This window comes from Diospyros lotus, chromosome 4, assembly GCF_014633365.1.
Source record: "Diospyros lotus cultivar Yz01 chromosome 4, ASM1463336v1, whole genome shotgun sequence".
Lineage (NCBI taxonomy): Eukaryota > Viridiplantae > Streptophyta > Magnoliopsida > Ericales > Ebenaceae > Diospyros > Diospyros lotus.
Window position 1 is genome coordinate 19049823 of NC_068341.1, and position 20817 is coordinate 19070639.

A 20817-nucleotide genomic window follows, 5' to 3' on the forward strand; every position below is an offset into this window, starting at 1 on the left:
ACACTTTGATCTTGAACATCATCAGATAGATGTAAAAACAACATTTTTAAATGAACACTTGGATTTTTAAACGGACACTTCCAAACCTTAAATCGTTGTTCTGTTGTTGCACCCAGCACGTGTAGAACCCCTTTCTAACACCTTGGCCCGAGCACGACAATGGACAAGACGGATAAGTTGTCGTTCTTCAAGGGAGATCTCTAGTTTGGGATTATCCAGAACATAGGAAATCCCAAACTCCCTAAACTTCGAAATCAAAACCTCTCCCAGTTGACGAGAATATTCCAACTTTAGTTGCTGCACATCCACCTTGAGATCCCTGCTCGACCTACTGTCGCCTTCATCACCAGATCCAACTGCAATTGGAGACACAAAACCACCATTGGAAACTCCTTCAATCGATCAAAGTTGCCCTAGATTTGATCGATCCAACCACGAATTCACCCTCAAAACTCGACTACCTGCTTCTTCTCTATCACCAACAGGGTGCCTAGATCCCTGTGGCCAAGATCTGGAGCGGCCATTCTGCATTGAGATGCCACCCCCACTCTAGCCAAGGAAGAACCAACTACGACCCTGCATTCTCACCGACGACAGCCACTGAGAAGGCACTGGATCCACACATTTCTTTGGAGTTCGCCACAGAGCATCACCGAAGAGAGGCAAATTTTTTACATTAAATATTAAATGACTATTTCATAAAATGGCATGCTTCCAATCTCTTCTATGGGTCATCTTGATGGAAGATTGTCTTCTCTTCACTAATTTCCCCCCTCTTTTTTTTTCATCTTTCTTTGGGTTCTTGCTATTGTTGGGAGTCCTCATAACTCAACTCAAGAAAATACGTAAAAATGCTACTCAAAGAGTCTCATGTGACACTTAATATTAATTGTTAAGAAAATTATTAATAAATATTATATAAAATATCAAATTTCTGCTACTTTTAAGAAAAATAAGGAAAATAGGAATTGATTCAAATGAAATGCAGGGGCAGAGAAGTTTACAGTCTTCTATACCATTCCTTGTAGATTGCAACCATAAAATATGAAAAAATATAAAAACTTATAGCGTGTGACAGATGTAGGCATGTTTTGGATTTGAACTCAAGGCCCAAGATTCCCTTTTCGAGCCCCAAATGGCAAGTAATGTGACCTCTTTGAATAATCCAGCTCAACCAATAGTTTATGAGTGTTAACTATAACACATTACTTTGCAGTTGGAGGTACTAATTCTATACTGTGCTCTTACAACTCGCTAATAAAAGAATTTGTACTTGCAAGATGGGAATGTGTAACAATGTAAAAGTTGAGACTTGAAATATTAAATTAAAAAAAAAAAGACCCCTACTTTAGTAAAATATAAACAATTTATAAAAATATCAATTTTACTGGATAAATAGTTTTCTGTCCAAACACTGTGTGAGAGGACACTCATTTGTATCTTTTGATTTGAGCTTCAAGTGTACAATTATGGCTTTCTATATCTCCATCAACACGTGGTAACTCTTTGGTACATGACGTAGCATGAATAACTTTCATCATTGTCAAACAAAAGAAAAAAAAAAAAGGGTTTTGACCACATTACAGGTTTCATGTTTTTTTTGGCTCATATTAGCTGATGTTCTTATGCACTACCTTAGTTTTGAGTACAAGCTCTATATGGTTTATGAAGCAGCCCCATATTTGTGTGGATGGTTTGAAGTGGGCAGGTTTTCATAATGGGCTTCTTGGCAAAAAATAAGCCCAAACATGTAGGCTGCATTCTCTTTACTTTTCAATTTTTAGTTTTCTGTCTTGATAGTTTATTTTTAGAAAATTGAAAATGCGTTCTCTTTGAAATTTTGAAAATAATATTTTAATTATATTTTATTCAATAAATTTAATTATTCAATAAATTAAAAATATTTAATGTTTATAAATTATTAAAAAAAATATCTATATTTCAAAGTTAATGAATTTTGTAATATTTTTTCTATTATAATAATAAAATATGAATAAATAAGTAAATAAATGTGTTTTGAGTTTTGAGTTTGTTTTGGATGAAAACACTCAAAACAACTTTTTGTTGTTTTGAGTTTTCTTTATAATTTTTTTTTTGTTTTCAGAAATGCATTTTTAAAAATAGAAAAGAGAACGTGTTTTTACTATTTTAAAAAATTGAAAACTAAAAATGACTTGAAAATAACAAAAAGAACGCAACCGTAATGTTTGGACTAGAATTGTAATTGAGGCGGGCTTTAATTAGTGTTGTGGGTTGGACCTTTGGGAGCCTTGCTTCCCTTGTCTGTCCACCCATACTTCCCATCAATGTCTTCTAACGTTGGCTTTTGCTCCCAAGCTCTACTTCTTCATAGTTGTTCTTCTAGCAGTAAGGATTCTCCTGTCAATGGCGTTGCCATCGGCCCACCGCCTCCCAGTCTGAGCCTGGCGAAGCGGTTGCAGTTGGTGGTGTACTAGTCATCCAACTGCCTGAGCTCCATGCTGGAAGCTCAAAGAAGATCTGGCGTGGAGGCAATAAAGTGAGGGTAATTTGGTAAATTTATGATTATAATTAAGATATTATTATACATCATAGCAAATAAGAAATAAATATTCTTAAATAATATCTTCACATATCAAATAAAATATAACATTACATAATCTCATTATTAACTTTTTACCACAACTAATCTATCTCCCAAATCAAAGTGTAGTAAGTGTGAAAAAACCTCTTTAAGAGTTGACCTCAAAGCAAGTCTTTTATAGCTTTTTTTGATTTGAGAACAGAACCCAACCATTCAACACTCAAATGAATATGGGTTCTATTTTGATGAGCTGTGAAAAAGGCACGGGTGGTCAAAGTCGGCTTAAGGCATAAGCCTTAGTGCCTATGATGAGGTCCCCCCAAAAAAGAGGGGGGGGGGGGAGGAGGTCCCAAAAAATTGCTGGGCAGAGTCTTCCCTCACCCAGTCACTGTCACCATCTCATCCACCTCTTTCTCTCTCTCTCTCTCTCTCTCTCTCTCTTTCCTTCCCTCTCTCTCAAACGTTGCCATCGCCATAGAAGTGAGCAACATCATGTCGGTGTTGAACTTCATAGCCTTCATGTGCTCTATTCGCATCATTGCCTCTGGGATCTGGCTGGCCTCCAAGTTGGATAACGAGTGCCTCAATTGGCTTCGATGGCCCGTCATCTTTGTAACGACCCTAAAGTGGGTCTAGATGTTTTAATACTTGACGTCAGGGTAATAGCAATTAAAATGTAGGTCTAAGTTTTTTTTTTTTTTTTTTATACTTAATGATAAATTTCCTTGGTGACGCATAAATAATTTTAGATTACATAATTTTATTTTATGGTGCATGAAATCAAAAATTAAGTGAAAGGGCCTCAATTAAATAGTTAATGGGATGTGTAACCCAAGTAGAAAATTAAGCCTGGTGGGCTTGGAATATATGTATATGGGATACATGTGATTTGGGCTTAGGCCCATGGTGAGAAATAATTTAGAAATAATGGGTTTGATGCTGTAATAAGAAAATAGGGAAAAGAAAATAAATTAAGTAGCATTTGTCAATCAAGCCCCTGGATATTTTTGTTTGTAATATGAAAAGTAGGGCATTTCAGTAAATTCTGGAGCTGGCGTGCAGACCTGTACGCACTTTTTTTTCCCAGCAACCTCTCTACGTAAATCTCCTATTTTAGTGCAATGCGTATCCCCACCTTTTGAATGCATTGTTCTATTGCTCCTTTAGTCCCTCTCTGTGTTCTTCTTCTTCTTCACCTTCTCCATCCTATTCACTCACTTCTATTCACTGCTGTTGTTTACTTCCTGTGCGCGGGTGGAACTTCTCTCTAATTTTTTCATTCTCGACAGGCAAGTTCTTCTGCACTTCCACGTTATCTTTCAGTGCGAGCTCTCTCTTAGATATATTCTATATTACAATGCAAGCTTCCTTGATTTGCAAACTGTTGCTTATTGCTTATTTTGTGTATAAATGCCCTAGTTGCTGTGAAGTCCATTTGATGTCTCAAGCGGGGTTTGATTCACCCTAATATTTGTTCAGTGAATGGCTTTTCTTCTTACTTACAATGGGGTTTTGTTTAGCTCATTGCTCTCTATTCAGGCATTTATATATGTACATGTTGCATCATATTTGGAAGCTCTCACCCATAGCTGAATGTTCCTTGTCCATCCAAATGCCTCTTATATATATATATATATATATATAAGTGTTGAGTCTGAATGTAAAATGCTAAGTCACAATTGAATGATTTCATTGAGATATATGGAGGTCTTACGCAAACAACAAAAGCCTCAATTGTATATATATATATATATATATATACTGTTCGCCTATATATGAGACCCATTTATAAATATGCATGTACATAAATGCATAACGAGCTGTTACCTTTCACTGATTTGAAAAGCTTGTCCGAGCCATGCCCTGCCTAGCTAATCCACCTTATTCATGCTTAAACAGTCGTTCGAATGCCCCTATTCTGTTCGGCCAACCCACCTATATATATATACATGTTCAGCTTCGTTTTTGTTCCAGCGAGCTCTTTCCTCCAGTTTTTTCTGCGAGCTCCCTCTGAGCTCTCTCCGTAATCCTTAGCCGCGAGCTCATTCCTTAGGCTTATGGCGCGAGCTCGCCCAACAAGCTCTTGCTCAACCCCTTTGACCGCGAGCTCATTCAGCAAACTCCTGTGCACCTCCTGACCTCGAGCTCTCTCTTCGTAAGCCATTCATGACCTCGAGCTCGTCCCATAAGCCTTGACCGCAAGCTCTCTCGAGCTCCTTTTGTGAGCCTTTGCCAGTGAGCTCGTCCCATAAGCCTTTGAATGGGAGCTATCTACTCACACCTACCTATTTACCTTTCCTTAACTTAAGAAAATATTTGCATTTTCTTTAATTTATATTTTACCTTTCATTTACTTTAATACATAAATGTAAATAAGAAAGTAGCCCCAATTTGGATTCAATAAAAATATCAAAAAAATTAAAATCCATAACAATAAAAAGATAGAATTTTGGTTTTAGTACAAACTCAGGAAATTATGATTTTACCACCCTCGAAATACATAGCTTCTGTTTCTTGAAAAATTCATTAAAAATCATTTTTACAACAATGAATGTTGGTTATCAAAATACCAGGAGTTCGTTTTTCAAAAGGAAGACATTTACAAAAAATGTTCTACTTGGTCCTGAGCCTTAGAAAAATTCTAAGTATATTTCGACCAACAATTTCAAAGCTAATTTTTGGAATTCACTTTAGGAGATTCTTTAAATGTCTTTGAAGCTCTTCATATATATATAAGAATGAAAATAATTTAGTTTTCATTTAAGCAAACAACACTTGATATGAGTGAAAATCTATCCAGTATTGTGAGATGGGCATAAAATATATATATATATATATAAGTATGGCAACAGCTTGTGAGATGAGATTCATGATGTTTATATTTATGTGGAAGTGAATGCATGACACGTTTCATACACATTCAGTATGATCATATTATGAGGCATAGTATTATTTATCTTTGCGCACCTAATATTTTACGCAGAGAGAAAAGGTACCCTGGAGCACTTGGCGCGGGACGAGGTGGCCATAGCCCGACAGGTTGGCTCCATATTTATTGTGAGGTTGTTTATGTGATACACTTTGGAATGTGTTGATTGATGTCTTGCAAGCTATGAGATTTGATACTGATATTAAATCTATATGCACATTTGCATAATAGTACATGGTGGCATGATACATTTAACTTGGAATTGATCAAGTCTTAAATCGTGAAACTTGTATACAACTGTCGTGTTCTGGATTACTCTCTTTTGGTGTCACCTTATTCTTGATTCCTGTTCATTGTTTATTGTCCTAGAACTTGCTGAGCCTTGTGGCTCACTTGATCTTCTTTGTCATTCCAGGTAAAGGGAAAGCTATTATTGGGGGTGAGTCCAGTGGGACTAAGGGCTAAGGATAGTAGTATACGGGGACGCTTCTTAACTTGAAGATCCTGTTTAGCATTTTGGTGAGGCTTGAGATGAAATGATTCTTATTTTGTTAGTTAACATTAGAGTCTCTTATCGATTTTGTATGGCCGTCGAGCCCGAACTCTTGAGCTGTTGGAAGTGTAATTGAACTTAAATTTAGTTTCCGCTGCTAGTGAATGAAATGAGTTGTCTATTTATTTATGGTTTGTTCTATATCATTTCTATGATGACCTCCTTTCGAATATCCTATGCTAGCGGGAATATTCGAGAGTGGGCCCTTACAGTCTTCATCAGCCTCACCATCCTCCTGGTGTCCTGGCCGACCTCGTCGGTGCTTGTTGGAACAAGCAGTCCTTCCTCGCCCCAATGCCCTCTACCTATTTGCCATGGCCTTCTTCCTCATTGTCCTCGTCCTCGTCTTCGCCGTCACTCGCCCCCATGATCGTTCAAGATTCACGCAGATATGGGACTACGGCTCGCAAGAGATAGAGAGAAAGAGAGGGAGAAGGGGGGTCATCTTCTGTGCAGCTACCCACATTGCAGTGGTAATGATGAGAACGGCAAGAGAAGATGTTGATTGTGCTTGTTATCACAGTAACAAATGGTCATTGTTTTGCATTAATTTGATGATGTTTTATGATGAAAAACTTTATATATTTGATATTTTAAAATAAATTATATTTCATCTTTAAAATTTTGGAAATGATCAATTAAATCAATGTCAAATGATATAATATGCTTTTAATGTATACAAAATCTTTTATATTTATTTTGAAATTAAACGTATTTTTGAATCATACACTCCTTTTAAAGGTGTAAGACAAAATTGTCGACATTGTTGGATAAATTATCAACTGTTTTGTGCCATTAAGTTGTGGGTTGTCGAAGCTAAGAAAAACTGTCGCTCAGTCTGTTAAAACTTTCAATCGGTTTGGTAAAATTGTTGATCATTTCTTCACTAACATGTTTAACAGCTATTTTTTGCATGCTTTAAAAGTCTCTAAGGACTCCAAATAACAGCTAGTTAATTTAAGTTCGAGAGAAGTCTATAAATAATAGTCAATGATGCACTAGAGAGGCTAATGAAGTGATAATATCTCACAATTGTTTTCATTCTTCTCATTAGTGTTTATACTTTTATTTTTTTCTCAAAAGGCTACCTATAACATTTGTAAAATTTTATTTTCTATTCTCCAATTTTAAAAAAAAAAATCATTTTGAACATAGTTTTAAATTTTATTTTTTGAAAAATTACTCCAATTTTTCAAGTAAACAGACTCTATTAGTGTTCTCTTTGTGTTTCAGTTTTCAGTTTTCAATTTTGAATTCATTTTCAGTTTTGTGTTTTGAGTGTTTGTTTTGAAATTGCTGAAAATGCATTTTTTATCATTCTAAAAAACTATTTTTCAAAATTAAAAACTCAAAAATGCATTCACTTTAAAATTTTGAAAAAAAAATTATTTTATAATATTTTATTCAATGAATTTGATTATTAATTAAATTAAAACAATTTGATGTTAATATATTATTAATAATATATACATTTTGTGCATCTATTCATTTGACACACACAAAGACACAGTATTAAAGATAGTAATTAGTTATAATCTTCTTGTGCATATAAAATTTTTGTGTGTCTATTCATAACAAGTACCTTCTAATCACTTATAAAGAATTTGGGCCACGGCCATCTTTCCAAATTAAAGACACAAAATTACATGAAAAAAGAACCTCTGCAGCATTAACTCAATCAATAACAACCAACAATCATACCAACAATCACCAAACAAACTCAATCAACCCAACAACCATTCAAGAAATTTTTAAAAGAACTCATCACACTTTTTAAATCTGAAATCCTATTTAGAGAACATATTCATAGATCCCAAAATTACAAACATAGATCCAGATTTAAGGGTTTAACAAAATTAGAAATGACAAAATCAGAATACAAAATTACAAAATCATAATACAAAATCAAAATTAGAAACAAAGGGTTCAACCTAAAACAAGAACCGTAGAAGGAAATGACAAACATCAAGGACGACGTAGGTAGATAGCTAGGTGCGGTGGCTCTGGAAAGGCGGACAACATAGGCAAACCACGTGCGTCGGCAACAATGGACGGTGTAGGTGAACCACGTGCGGCGGATCTAGAAGATAGAATGGCGAGGCATGGTGGATCTAGAAAGGCAAAAGACGTGCGACGGCGATCATGGAAGGTGTAGGCGAACGACGTACGGCGACGGTGATGGAGGTGGCAGGCGTTGCGATGGCCAACACGGAAGAGATGGACTCGGATCTGGAAGAGAGAAATGGGAGCTTGGAAAAGAGGAGGAATAATGAGTGCAAGGGAGTCCGATTTGGGTGTTGTAGGAAATGAGAGGAAAGAGAGATGGAGTCTGCAAGGGAGAAAGGGTCGATGTCTGCAAGGGAGAAGGAAAATGACTGTTTTTCGTGTTTTTCATTTTGTATCGTGTTTTGGCTAAAAACAGCCAAAACGGTTTTTTGTTATTTTCCATTTCCTTTACAATTTTTTTTCTTGTTTTCAAAAATGCGTTTTTGAAAATAATAGAGAGAACAAGTTTTCAGTATTTTGAAAAACTGAAAACTCAAAACAGATTGAAAACAACAAATAGAACTGTTGTTTTTTGTTCCCTAATAAGACCCAAGGCAATGACAATTTTTTCAGATGGGTCTTCATAGGCTTCGGCCCAAGATTGAAGTACCCAAGACCGTTACTGTCCTCTTTAGGCAGCCCATTTTAGAAGTCGGGCCACAAGCCCACTCCCCATTTTAGAGGAGAAATGGGCCTCAGCCCATTTGCTCAAATGGGGGTGAAGCCTACTCAAGCTTAGCCCATATCTTCTTTGGCCCACATATAAAAGAGACTTTTGTCTCTTCTGCTGCGTTTCTTATCTTTTTCGGTCGAGCCCTAGTTTCTCTCTCTCTCTTTCTCTCTCTCTCGTGTTTCCTATCTTGGCCGATTACTTCATCGCTTTAGTCCTTGTTCATCCGATAGCAATGAAGGCACTCTTGCCTTCTATGGATGTTGTTTCCTTTGGGGGATTCAGCCGCCTTTCCTTTTGTGAGGAAGGCGGTCCCTTTGATGTCGCTGAGAGCACCCTATTTATTCAGATCTGGGTTCTTTCTTTTGGGTAAGTGATTCTCCTCGTTTTGAGCCTTGATCTTGCTGTCTTTGTGACCGATCTACCTATTGTGTGTGTGGCTGTGATCGTTTGAGCGAGAGAGAGGGTTTACTTTGCTGGTTTGGCCGAGAGGTATTGGGGCTTTTCTGGGCTTACGGTTTGAGAGCTTCATTAGGGGCTTGTGGTTCCTATTCGTCGGTGTTACCGAGAGGGATAACTAGTCTTTCAGATCTGAGCCTTGAACGGTTAAAACAGGGAGTTTGTATTTGTTTACTTTATGTTCTATTTTTTTATCTATATTTTGATTCGTTCTATTGCACTAACCTTTTCTGTTTTGAAGAGATTTTCCGCAACAAATGGTATCAGAGCCTTGTATGGCTCCTGGGTAGTGCTTTGTTTGAATCAGATCCGAAAAGCCCTATCGTTTTTCAAATCCGGTCTTACGGTAAGTTTGTTCCTATTAGATCTTATCTCAATTTTTTCGATTGACCCTTGTAGGCTGTGAGTTGGGTTGCGAGGACCCCAGATCTGGATCTAGCAAGTCGTGGGGATTCTCTCCGAGCAGCACGTGGCTGCTCACTAGCTTGCCGACCAGCGGCGCGTGAGCGTGTAGGCGGCAATGCGTGGAGGCCGGGGTGCCCCTCATTTGTTCCAGATCTGTGCTTGCATCTTTCACAGATCTCAGCCTTGAGATCTGTACTAGTAACTTCTCTGTTTTTCCCTTTCTAGCAATTAGCAAGTCATTGTGTGGGGGTGACCATTAGGTTTGGGGGTTATCTTGTGGTGATAACCATTGCTTGTTGCTAGACTTAGGGTTATCTGTGTTTTTCTTGCGCTAGCATAAATTGTTTTGGTACGGTTAAGTCTTGTTTAGAAAATCAGTGTTATTGTGTTTTGTGTGAAATCTGCCCTAATTATTTCTATCTGTTAGGTTGAAATTAAAACCCTACAATTTTTATATTTGTGTGTGTTAAGCATATTCTGTTGTGTGAACATGTCTGCACATAATTTTGAATTGGGGGTTTTCAATGGGAAGGGGGATTTCTCAATTTGGCAACAAAAAATGAGGAGAATTTTGGTACAACAGAAAGTTTCTAAAGCCTTAGATGGCAAATACCCTGAATCATATACTGTTGAACAAAAAACTGAGGCTGATGAATTAGCTTATACTTCTATCATTTTACATCTTTCTGATTCTGTTCTAAGAAAGGTAGGAAAACTTGATTCTACAAAAGAGTTATGGGAAAAATTGGAAAAACTCTATGTGAAAAAATCCACACCTAACAAACTTTTCTTGCTTGAAAGCTTCTTTAGTTTTAAGATAGACTCCTCTAGGGATCTTGATGACAACCTAGATATCTTTAATAAGTTGGTGCAAGATATAACTAATTGTGGTGAAAAGGTAACTGAAGAATACAAAGTCATAATTCTTTTAAATGCAATTCCAGATGCATATAAGGAAGTTAAAAATGTCATTAAGTATGGTAGAGACACCTTGACACCTGAAATAGTCATAGATTCCCTTAGGAGCAAAGATATGGAGTTAAAAAGTGAGAAAAGACATGGAGAGGTCCATTTGATGAGAGATAGGTCTCAATCTAGAGGATATGAGGGAGGTGGTAAAAAGAAAGGTAGGAGTAGGTCTAAGTCTAAGACCAAAGGAAAGGGGAAAGGTAAGTATTTTGGTTGTGGGAAAATCGGACATTATATTAAAGACTGTTATGCTGAGAAAAATAAGCAAAAAGAAACTAAAGGATCAAGAAGAAGCAAATGCAATAACCTCTTACGACCCTAGTGAAGTTTACATGCTTATAGATTCTGACATTGCTGAAATTAATGCTACACTTAGGGCACATGGGCAAGAATGGATTCTTGACTCAGGTGCATCATTCCATGTCACATCCCAAAGACATTGGTTTGAAAATATGCGCGAATCCGTAGGTGGTCATGCCATAGTTTGTAGCAATATAGCCTATAAGGTTGTAGGGATTGGAGACATCACTCTTAAGTTAGAATCAGGATATGTCCTAAAATTGAGAGGTGTTAGATTCATTCCTGAAATGGCTAGAAACTTAATTTCAGTAGGAGAATTAGAAAAGAATGGATTTACAGGAAAAATAGAAAATGAAATGATTAAAATGTTTAAAGGGGAAATGATGGTGTGTAAGGGAGTTAGAAGAAATGGGATATATGCCTTAACTGCTGAGGTAATGAGTAGCTCAGGCTCTCACATTGATTCAATCAATTATGATGTCACTCAAAAATGGCACAACAGGTTAGCTCATGTTAGTATTAAAGGTCTTAAGTTCCTAAATGATAAGGAAGTCTTTGGTAAGGACTGTGTGTCTGATATCCCCTTTTGTGACCATTGTGTGTTAGGCAAACATCATAGATTATCCTTTTCTTCAAATGTGCATAGAGCCTCAAGGGTTTTAGAGTATATCCATTCAGATTTATGGGGACCAGCATCAAATCCTACATTTGGTGGGAATAGATATTTTTTGTCTATTATAGATGATTTTTCTAGGAGAGTGTGGGTCTTTCTCTTAAAAGACAAAATAGGAACCTTTAAAAGTTTCAAAACTTGGAAAACTCAAATAGAAAATCAAACAGGCAAGACAATAAAGTATTTAAGGACTGATAATGGTCTAGAGTCTTGCAACAAGGATTTTGATGATTTGTGTAAAGAATATGGTGTAACAAGGCATAGAACTGTCCCTCACACCCCACAGCAAAATGGGGTGGCTGAAAAAATGAATAGAACTCTCCTAGATAAGGTTAGGTGTATGATGATTAGTTCTAATATACCTAAATCCTTTTGGGAAGAAGCAGTGATGACTGCTTGTTACCTGGTTAACTTAACCCCATCAGCCACATTAAATGGTGACACTCCTTATGAGAAATGGCATGGAAAATGTGCAGATTATTCCACCCTTAGAACCTTCGGCTGTGCTGCCTATTCTCATCAGAATGAAGGCAAATTGGAACCTAGATCAAGAAAATGTATTTTCTTAGGGTATCCTGAAGGAGTAAAGGGCTATAGGCTTTGGGATAGAAGTCAAAAGGGAGTAAAAATAATTGTAAGTAGAAATGTCACATTTAATGAAGCTAAAATGCCTTGTTTACAATCAAACAATAACAATCAGCAAGACAGTGCGGGTGAGGATTCCCTAGAAGAGTCTAAGAATATCAGCACCAACATTCCCACCACCTCAAGTGAGGTGGAGATACAAAACCAAACTGAAGAAAATGAGGAAAATGAGATAGTAGAAGAACAGTCTCCTATAGAACAGCTACCACTATCAAACTATCAATTAGCCCGAGATAGGGAGAGGAGATCTCATAGGATTCCTCAAAGGCTAGAATCTGATTTTGATTTAGCTTTTGCTAGTTATCAAGATCTAGCCGATAAAGAGCCAAAAACATATGAAGAAGCCATTAGAAATGAGTGTTCTAAAAATTGGAAAGAAGCAATGGGAGAGGAGATGAGTTCTTTAAATAAAAACCATACATGGGAATTAGTACCTAGACCTAAAGATAAGTCAATTGTGGGCTGTAAGTGGATCTTTAAGGTTAAAGAAGGTACAAGTGAAAAAGACCTCATAAGATTTAAGGCTAGGTTAGTAGCCAAAGGTTTCACACAAAAGGAAGGGGTAGATTATAATGAGATTTTTTCACCAGTTGTTAAGTATACCACCATTCGTGTCATGCTTGCTTTTGTTGCATATTTTGACTGGGAACTTGAACAACTTGATGTTAAAACTGTTTTTTTCCATGGTGATTTAGATGAAAAAATCTATATGTTTCAACCCAAAGGTTTTGAAGATAAGAAAAAATCAGATTTTGTATGTTTCTTGAAAAAATATTTATATGGTTTAAAGCAATGTCCTAGGCAATGGTATAAACGTTTTGATTCATTTGTTAAATCAATTGGTTTTAAAATGAGTGATTTTGATCATTGCCTATATTTTTAGCATAAAAATAAAGATGATTGTGTATTTCTTTTACTTTATGTTGATGACATGCTTCTTATTGGCCCTGATGTTAAAAAGATTAATAACATAAAATCTGCTTTAGGTGGAGAATTTGATATGAAAGACCTAGGTATGGCTAAAAGAATCCTAGGTATGGAAATTATAAGAGATAGGTCAAATTCCATGTTATTCTTGCATCAAACTTCATATGTGTTAAAAATTCTAAAAAGATTTAGCATGCATGAAAGCAAATCAGTTTCTTTACCTTTAGGAGCCCATTTCATTCTGTCAAAAGAAAAATCTCCAGCTAACAAAGAAGAAGAGGAGTACATGAGTAAAGTCCCTTATTCAAATGCAATAGGATCGGTTATGTACCTCATGGTGTGTACTAGACCAGACCTAGCCCATGCAGTTAGCACATTAAGTAGATTTATGACAAACCAAGGTCTTGTCCATTGGGAAGCTTTGAAATGGTTAATTAGGTATTTGAGGGGTACTTCCAATGTAGGATTAGTGTATAAATATCATTCAGATAAAATGAGTTTAATGGGGTTTACAGATTCAGATTATGCAGGTGATAGAGACAATAGAAAATCAACATCATCCTATGTGTTTACTTTATGTAATTCATGTATTAGTTGGAAGTCTCAACTCCAACATATTGTTGCTTTGTCCACTACTGAATCTGAATATATAGCTGCTACAGAAGCAATTAAAGAAGCATTGTGGCTTAAAGGTTTGCTTAGTGAACTGTGTGTTCTAACAGAAAATGTTATTGTCTTTTTTGATAGCCAATCAGCTATACACTTGTGTAAAAACCCTGTTTTTCACGAACGCACTAAACACATTGATGTAAGATTGTATTTTATTCGTGATATTATATCTCAAGATATTATTAAACTTGAAAAAGTGCATTTAGATTTTAACCCCTCTAATATGGGAACAAAGGTTCTTACTGTTGAAAAATTCAAAAGGTGCCTAGAACTCCTAAGCATTGGTAAAGTTACGTGAGAATTAGTAAGGTCTTCTTTTACCTACTGATTATGCTTTCTGCTGTATGTTATTTTACTATTTTTTGTTTGCTGGTCTTATTAGGAAACAAGGTGGAGATTTGTTATTTTTTGTTCCCTAATAAGACCTAAGGCAATGACGATTTTTTCGGATGGGTCTTCATAGGCTTCGACCCAAGATTGAAGGACCCAAGACCGTTATCGTCCTCTTTAGGCAATTCATTTTAGAAGTCGGGCCACAAGCCCACTCCCCATTTTAGAGGAGAAATGGGCCTCAGCCCATTTGCTCAAATGGGGGTGAAGCCCACTCAAGCTTAGCCCATATCTTCTTTGGCCCACGTATAAAAGAGACTTTTGTCTCTTCTGCTGGCGTCTCTTATCTTTTTCGGCCGAGCCCTAGTTTCTCTCTCTTTCTCTCTCTCTCTCTTTCTCTCTCTCGTGTTTCCTATCTTGGTCGATTGCTTCATCGCTTCAGTCCTTGTTCATCCAATAACGATGAAGGCACTCTTGCCTTCTATGGATGCTGTTTCCTTTGGGGGATTCAACCGCCTTTCCTTTTGTGAGGGAGGCGGTCCCTTTGATGTTGCTGAGAGCACCCTATTTATTTAGATCTGGGTTTTTTCTTTCGGGTAAGTGATTCTCCTCGTTTTGAGCCTTGATCTTGCTATCTTTGTGACCGATCTACCTATTGTGTGTGTGGTTGTGATCGTTTGAGCGAGATAGAGGGTTTACTTTGCTAGTTTGGCCGAGAGGTATTGGGGCTTTTCTGGGCTTATGGTTTGAGAGCTTCATTAGGGGCTTGTGGTTCCTATTCGTTGGTGTTACCAAGAGGGATAACTGGTCTTTCAGATTTGAGCCTGGAACGGTTAAAATAGGGAGTTTGTATTTGTTTACTTTACGTTTTGTTTTTTATCTATATTTTGATTCGTTTTATTGCACTAATCCTTTCTGTTTTGAAGAGATTTTCCGCAACAAGAACAATTTTATTCAAAAATATAAAAGAGATTCTAATTAGGAAACTATCCTAAAAATTGTGGATCAGGCTAAATAAAAATTGTGTAAAAAATATAAAACAGATCCTAAATAGAGAACCATCTCAAAGATTATACTTCACGCTAAATATGCTAAGACTAATTGTGGATTCTGGTAAGAAGACAAGTTAGAATTGATCTTTTATTTTATTATTTGCAAATGTTGTTGACTTTTCCAAGTCGGTGGTGGCCTGGCGGGTATTGAGGAGGAATTGGTGCGGAGGCAATACAGTGAGGGCAATTTGGTAAATTTATTATTATAATTAAGATATTATTATACATCATACCAAACAAAAAAGAAAAATAATTTTAAATAATATATTCACACATCAAATAAAATATAATATTAAATAATAAAATTATTAACTTTTTATGACAACTAAAAAATATAATAAAGATAAAAAAGACTTCTTTAATTTAAGAAAGGTTTCCAAACATTCAATACTCACGTGAATATGGGTCATTTTTTAATAAATTTATGAATAAATTGACTTTCTTAATATATATATATTTAAACTATTCATGAATTTCTATGCAATAGTGGTTATTCTATGCATATATAGTTGACCTTGTGGATTTATAAAATAACATTGACTAAAAAGAACTTATTTTTTTAACCCAAAAAAAAAATCCTCTCTTCTTTGATTTGAAAATGGTGTTCAAAGATTCAATACTCACGTGAATATGAGTTATTTTTTAATAAATTTATGAATGAATGAATTTCGATAATATATATATTTAAACTATTTATAAATATCATACAGTACTAATGGTTATTCTACGTATATATAATTGACTTTGTTGACTCATAAAATAACATTGACTAAAAAGGCCTCTCCCTCTCCCTCTCCCATATCTATATGTATTAGTCTTCTCCTTCAGAGTTTGTTGCACTCTCAGATTTTGCAGAGTTTCCATCGCCTCAACTCAGGTATGCTCTCTCTCTCTCTCTCTCTCTCTCACACACACACACACACACACATATTAGTCTTCTCTTTCAAAGTCTGTAGTGGTCTTGGTTTGCAGAGGTTGTGGCTCCTCAACCCAGCTGCTGTGTTCTTCCAAACTTCAAATTCCGTTTAATTGAGCCGATTTTTTAAGTTAATCTTTTTTTTAATACAATAAATAGTTAATTTTGTGTAACTATGTAAGTAAATAAATAATTATACAGATATAAATAATTTTTTGACAGTTTTTTAGTGGTTACTGCTTTGAGGTGGTTAATATTGCAGGCAATTAATCTGTGTGTGTTGGTAACACCAAATTTGGTCTTCGATTTTTTTTCATAAGAATTTATAAAAGATAATAGAGAAAATAATTTCTGTGTATGTGCATGTTCATGCAATCGGTCCTACACATTTATTTTGTCAGTCGCAGCCCACTATTAAAATCAATTTTTTAGTATAAAAAAATAATTAAAATTAATTTTTCAATATAAAAAAATAATTTTTAATAATAACTCAGTCCAAAAAAAAAATTACAGATCCTCTTAAAATTTGTGATGTACAACTATATATCTCAACAAAAAAAAAAAAAAAAATCAACCTCCACTGTATAGATTTTCTAGATCCGCTCCTTTCTTGTGCATTTCTTTTGATGGTCTACGCGATGTGTATTTGATGAGCCAAAAAAAAAAAAAAAAAAGAATTTTCTTCATGCTCTAAATGATCCTATTCTGGTCAAATGTCAACCCTGTATCTACTTCACATCACCAAAATCTCACTTAAGAGAAGGATTGTTTCAACTATAATAATGAATTAAATAATTAACAAAATGAGAAGAAAATATAATAGCAACAATAACAACTAAATTTTTTCTATAATTTTTAAAATAGAAAACTTAGAAGAAAAATTTAGGAGCTGTCGATTGAACTAATTCATCCAAGTATTAATTAGTAGGGTTGAGAGGGAGGTAAAAAAGTTACAAAAATTGTTCAAATTTGATTGATGATGGCTTATTTCCTTCATATGAACATTTGTGTGTTGTTTTTCATTCAAAAACTCACCTCTTTTCAATCCAATCTCTGGATTTGTGTCTTTAATGAGATGTGATTTTGTTTCATCCTCATGCATAACCAAGTAGCCAAGCCAGCCAAGACATGTTTCAACTAGTCAACTGCAAGCCGTTGAACCCATTACTCAAAGGGACTGATGTTGGTTGGAATCGTATCCCAACAAGCACAGTCACAACTCCTAATCATCTTTGTGTGAGACTTGACAATGTAAGTTGTCTCATCTTTAATATAATAATTTTGTAAAATATGAATATTGATTCAGATGTTTATTCCAGAAATTAATAATATTATATGTGTTTTTGGTTGTCTTAGGTGAACAAATATGCAACGAGATCTCTACTGCGCTTCCCAAGCCACACTAACCATGGAGATGGTTCGGAGCAAACTCCTAATAGTCTTGACAATACAGATGACGGAGGCTACCTTTTAAGAGAGTGCATTGATGCATTATAAAAATTTAAGAATCTTAATTCTGCAGCTTACTCCAAAGCCTTGGATAAGTTGAAGAGTGAACCTTTTTGGAGAGTTGTGTTTTTAGAGTTGCCTAAAAGTAAGAAGAAAGATTGGGTCCTCACTCTTTGAGTGTTTGCCTTCAATCCTGTTATTATATTATATGGTGTGTTTAAAAACCTTATTGTGCATAGCTAGTTTATTTGTGATAACTAGCTACTACTTTGTTATATATAGAACATTTTAGATTTTGTTCAACCTGCATAATGTATGCTGCTTGATGATACTAGACCGATCATCGAGGTTTACCTCGAACCAAGTACCTGCAAGAGCGGAGTTTTAATCCTCTGGGAGGACTCCGACGACACTCAAGTCAGTAGAAGAAGATACCAAAAATGAAAAGTCACTTAGTAGTCAGATGCACATACTTGTAGAAGTTGACTTCCATTTATAGATGGCGTAAAACTCCCTCCAAAGAGATAAGATAACCCCTGAAATAGGACGTTGAAAAAAATCTCGGTTGACCAGGTCTCTCTTGTTCAAATCAAATCTGGGATGGAGATCCTAGAGATCTGGAGGACACGTGGTGCTTTCCTGAGATAGACATGTGGCGGCACCAAGCTAGTAGTCTCCGAGGGTAGTAGAGTAAATTTGCCTTTAGTGAAATATCTCCTCACCACTTGCCCTCCCCCCCCCCCCAACTCCTTGAGCTGTACGGGTAAGGAGCTCGTGCAGCTAAAGGAGTAGCTCGTGCAGCTGAAGGAGCAGTCATCCAAACTTTCTTACTCTCCTGTAAAAAAGAGTTTTGCAAAAAATAAGATTAATTATCTCAATTATTGGGCTCGCTTTCCAACTCAATGTCCCCTTACACTTCTCATGGCTCTCAAAGAACTCTATAAAAGGGAATGGACATGGTCCCCTCATTCTAAGCATTATTGGAGTGAATGTATTTTTGGAGTGGAGTAAAAGGTAAGAGGCTTCTCTCCCCCCCCCCCCCCCCCCTTTTTTTTTTCTTTTTTTTGTGGCCGAGACTAGTGGTCTTGGCCTTGCTGGCGAAGGGGGAAGTGGTATATATGGACAGTATGTTCCAGCTCTCATTAACTATTGGAAAAGGTTCTCAGTCTGCTCAGGTCATGTTAGACATTTTGGTAGCAGAGGTCCCCTCGGCCTATAATATGATCCTGGGGAGATCGGGATTAAATGCTCTACGGGCCGTGCCAAGTACTTACCACATGGTGCTTAAGTTCCCTGCTACTGCGGGGGTTGAAAAAGTTAGAGGAGACCTAAAGTCCGCCCAGGAATGCTACATGGCATCCATCAATACAACTAGGGGTATCGTGCAAAAGCAGTCAGAACCCTAGGAAGATTTAGGATGGGGACAGGGCCCCAATGTGAGGAGGTCAAAATTTCCCCTCCCACCATTGTTAGTTTTCTGCTGGAGGGTCAAGAGGACCCAAAGACTACTGAGCCGGTGGATGAGCTCGTAGAGGTACCATTGGACTCGGACCGACTCGATAGATGCGTGAGGGTGAGCGCCCAATTGAAAGACCCTGTTCGAACCCGGATTGTATCCCTTCTTCGCTAATATGTAGATATTTCGCATGGTCGGTCTATGACATTCCTGGCATAGACCCGAAAGTGATGATGCACCATTTGGGAGTAAAGATGGGGTACCGACCTGTCATACAGAAGAAGAGGAATTTTACCCTAGATAGGGCAAGGGCTATAGAGGCTGAGGTGAAAAAATTGGTGGCAGCACGATATATTCGAGAGGTCGATTATCCAGAGTGGCTTGCCAATGTGGTTTTGGTCCTCAAGGGAGAAGGTAAGTGGAGGTTATGTATTGATTTCACTGACCTTAACAAGGCCTGTCCAAAAGATAGTTATCCACTTCCCTGGATCGATGCCCTAATTGATGGCACGACCTGATGCCACCTCATGAGTTTTTTAGATGTTTTTCAGGGATATCATCAGATCCCGTTGCATAAAGAGGATCATGAGAAGACGACATTCATTATGGACCGGGGCACCTATTGCTATACTGTTATACCTTTCGGCTTAAAGAATGCAGGGGTTACGTACCAGCGGCTTGTAAATAGGCTCTTTCAAGACCAGTTAGGTCGCAACATGAAGGCTTACGTGGATGACATGCTAGTAAAGAGCCTGCTGGCAAAGGAGCATCCGACAGATCTGGAAGAGTGTTTCAAAACTTTGCGCAAGTTCTAATTGAAGCTTAATCCCTCTAAGTGCGCTTTTGGTGTCTCTACAGGGAAGTTCCTCGGGTATGTCATGCATCATCGTGGGATCGAGGTGAATCCCCAGAAGATTAAGGCGATACTAGAAATGCCGACCCCAAGAAGCATTAAGGAGGTCTAGTAGCTCATGGGAAAGATAGCAGCTTTAGGGAGATTTCTCTCCTAGCTGGCAGAAAATGGTCTTCTTTTCTTCAAAGCCTTATCCATGACCAAGGAGTTTGTCTAAGACGTCAAGTGTCAAGAGGCCTTCAACGAGCTTAAGAAATGTCTGGCCTCGCCACCAGTCCTCATCAAGCTAAGGATGGGCGAGCTGTTATACCTCTACTTAACCGTAGCAAATGAGGCAATGAGCTTAGTACTGTTGCTCGAAGAGAATAAGAAGCAGAGGCCAGTATACTACACGAGTAAATGATTGTCTGTGGCAGAGGCTCGGTATTCCCCCATGGAGAAATTAGCATTTGCCCTAGTCGTCGTAGTGAGGAAGTTGTGACCTTACTTCCAGGCACACTCTATCATCGTGCTTATGGACCAACCTTTAAGGCAAGTTTTGGGGAAGTCGGAGCTCTCAGGGAGAATGATGAAGTGGTCGATGGAGTTAACAACATTCAACATAGAGTATAGGCCTCGTTCAGCTATTAAAGCCCAGGCTTTAGCAGACTTCATTGCTGAAGGATTTAGGCTTGGAGGATCACCAGAGGACAGCCTAAGACCATGGATGGCAGCTCAAACTCTAGGGGTGGTGGAGCGAGGCTGATGATTAAGAGCCTCGAGGGTTAGTCCTGTCTATATGCTTTGCATTTTGAGTTCCGGGTGTCCAACAATGAGGCAGAGTATGAGGCTCTTATAGTTGGTTTGAGGCTCGCCACACAGCTCAGTGCGAGACATCTGAATGTATAGTCCGATTCTAACCTGGTGGTTCAGCAAGTGAAGGGAGAATATGATGACAGGGAGGACCATATGTC

The 20817-nt window shown here is 37.2% G+C and overlaps 1 long non-coding RNA gene across 2 annotated transcripts; it reads left to right on the top strand.

Moving 5' to 3' along the window:
* Positions 1-16018: 16018 nt before the first annotated feature.
* Positions 16019-17857, top strand: LOC127799029 (uncharacterized). Of its 2 annotated transcripts, none has more exons than XR_008022521.1 (3): positions 16019-16067; positions 17216-17357; positions 17463-17857. It is a non-coding gene; the product is annotated as an uncharacterized LOC127799029 (long non-coding RNA). The 2 variants fall into 2 exon arrangements; XR_008022520.1 differs by having other exon boundaries at positions 16036-16067; positions 17219-17357.
* The last annotated feature ends 2960 nt before the right edge of the window (positions 17858-20817 follow it).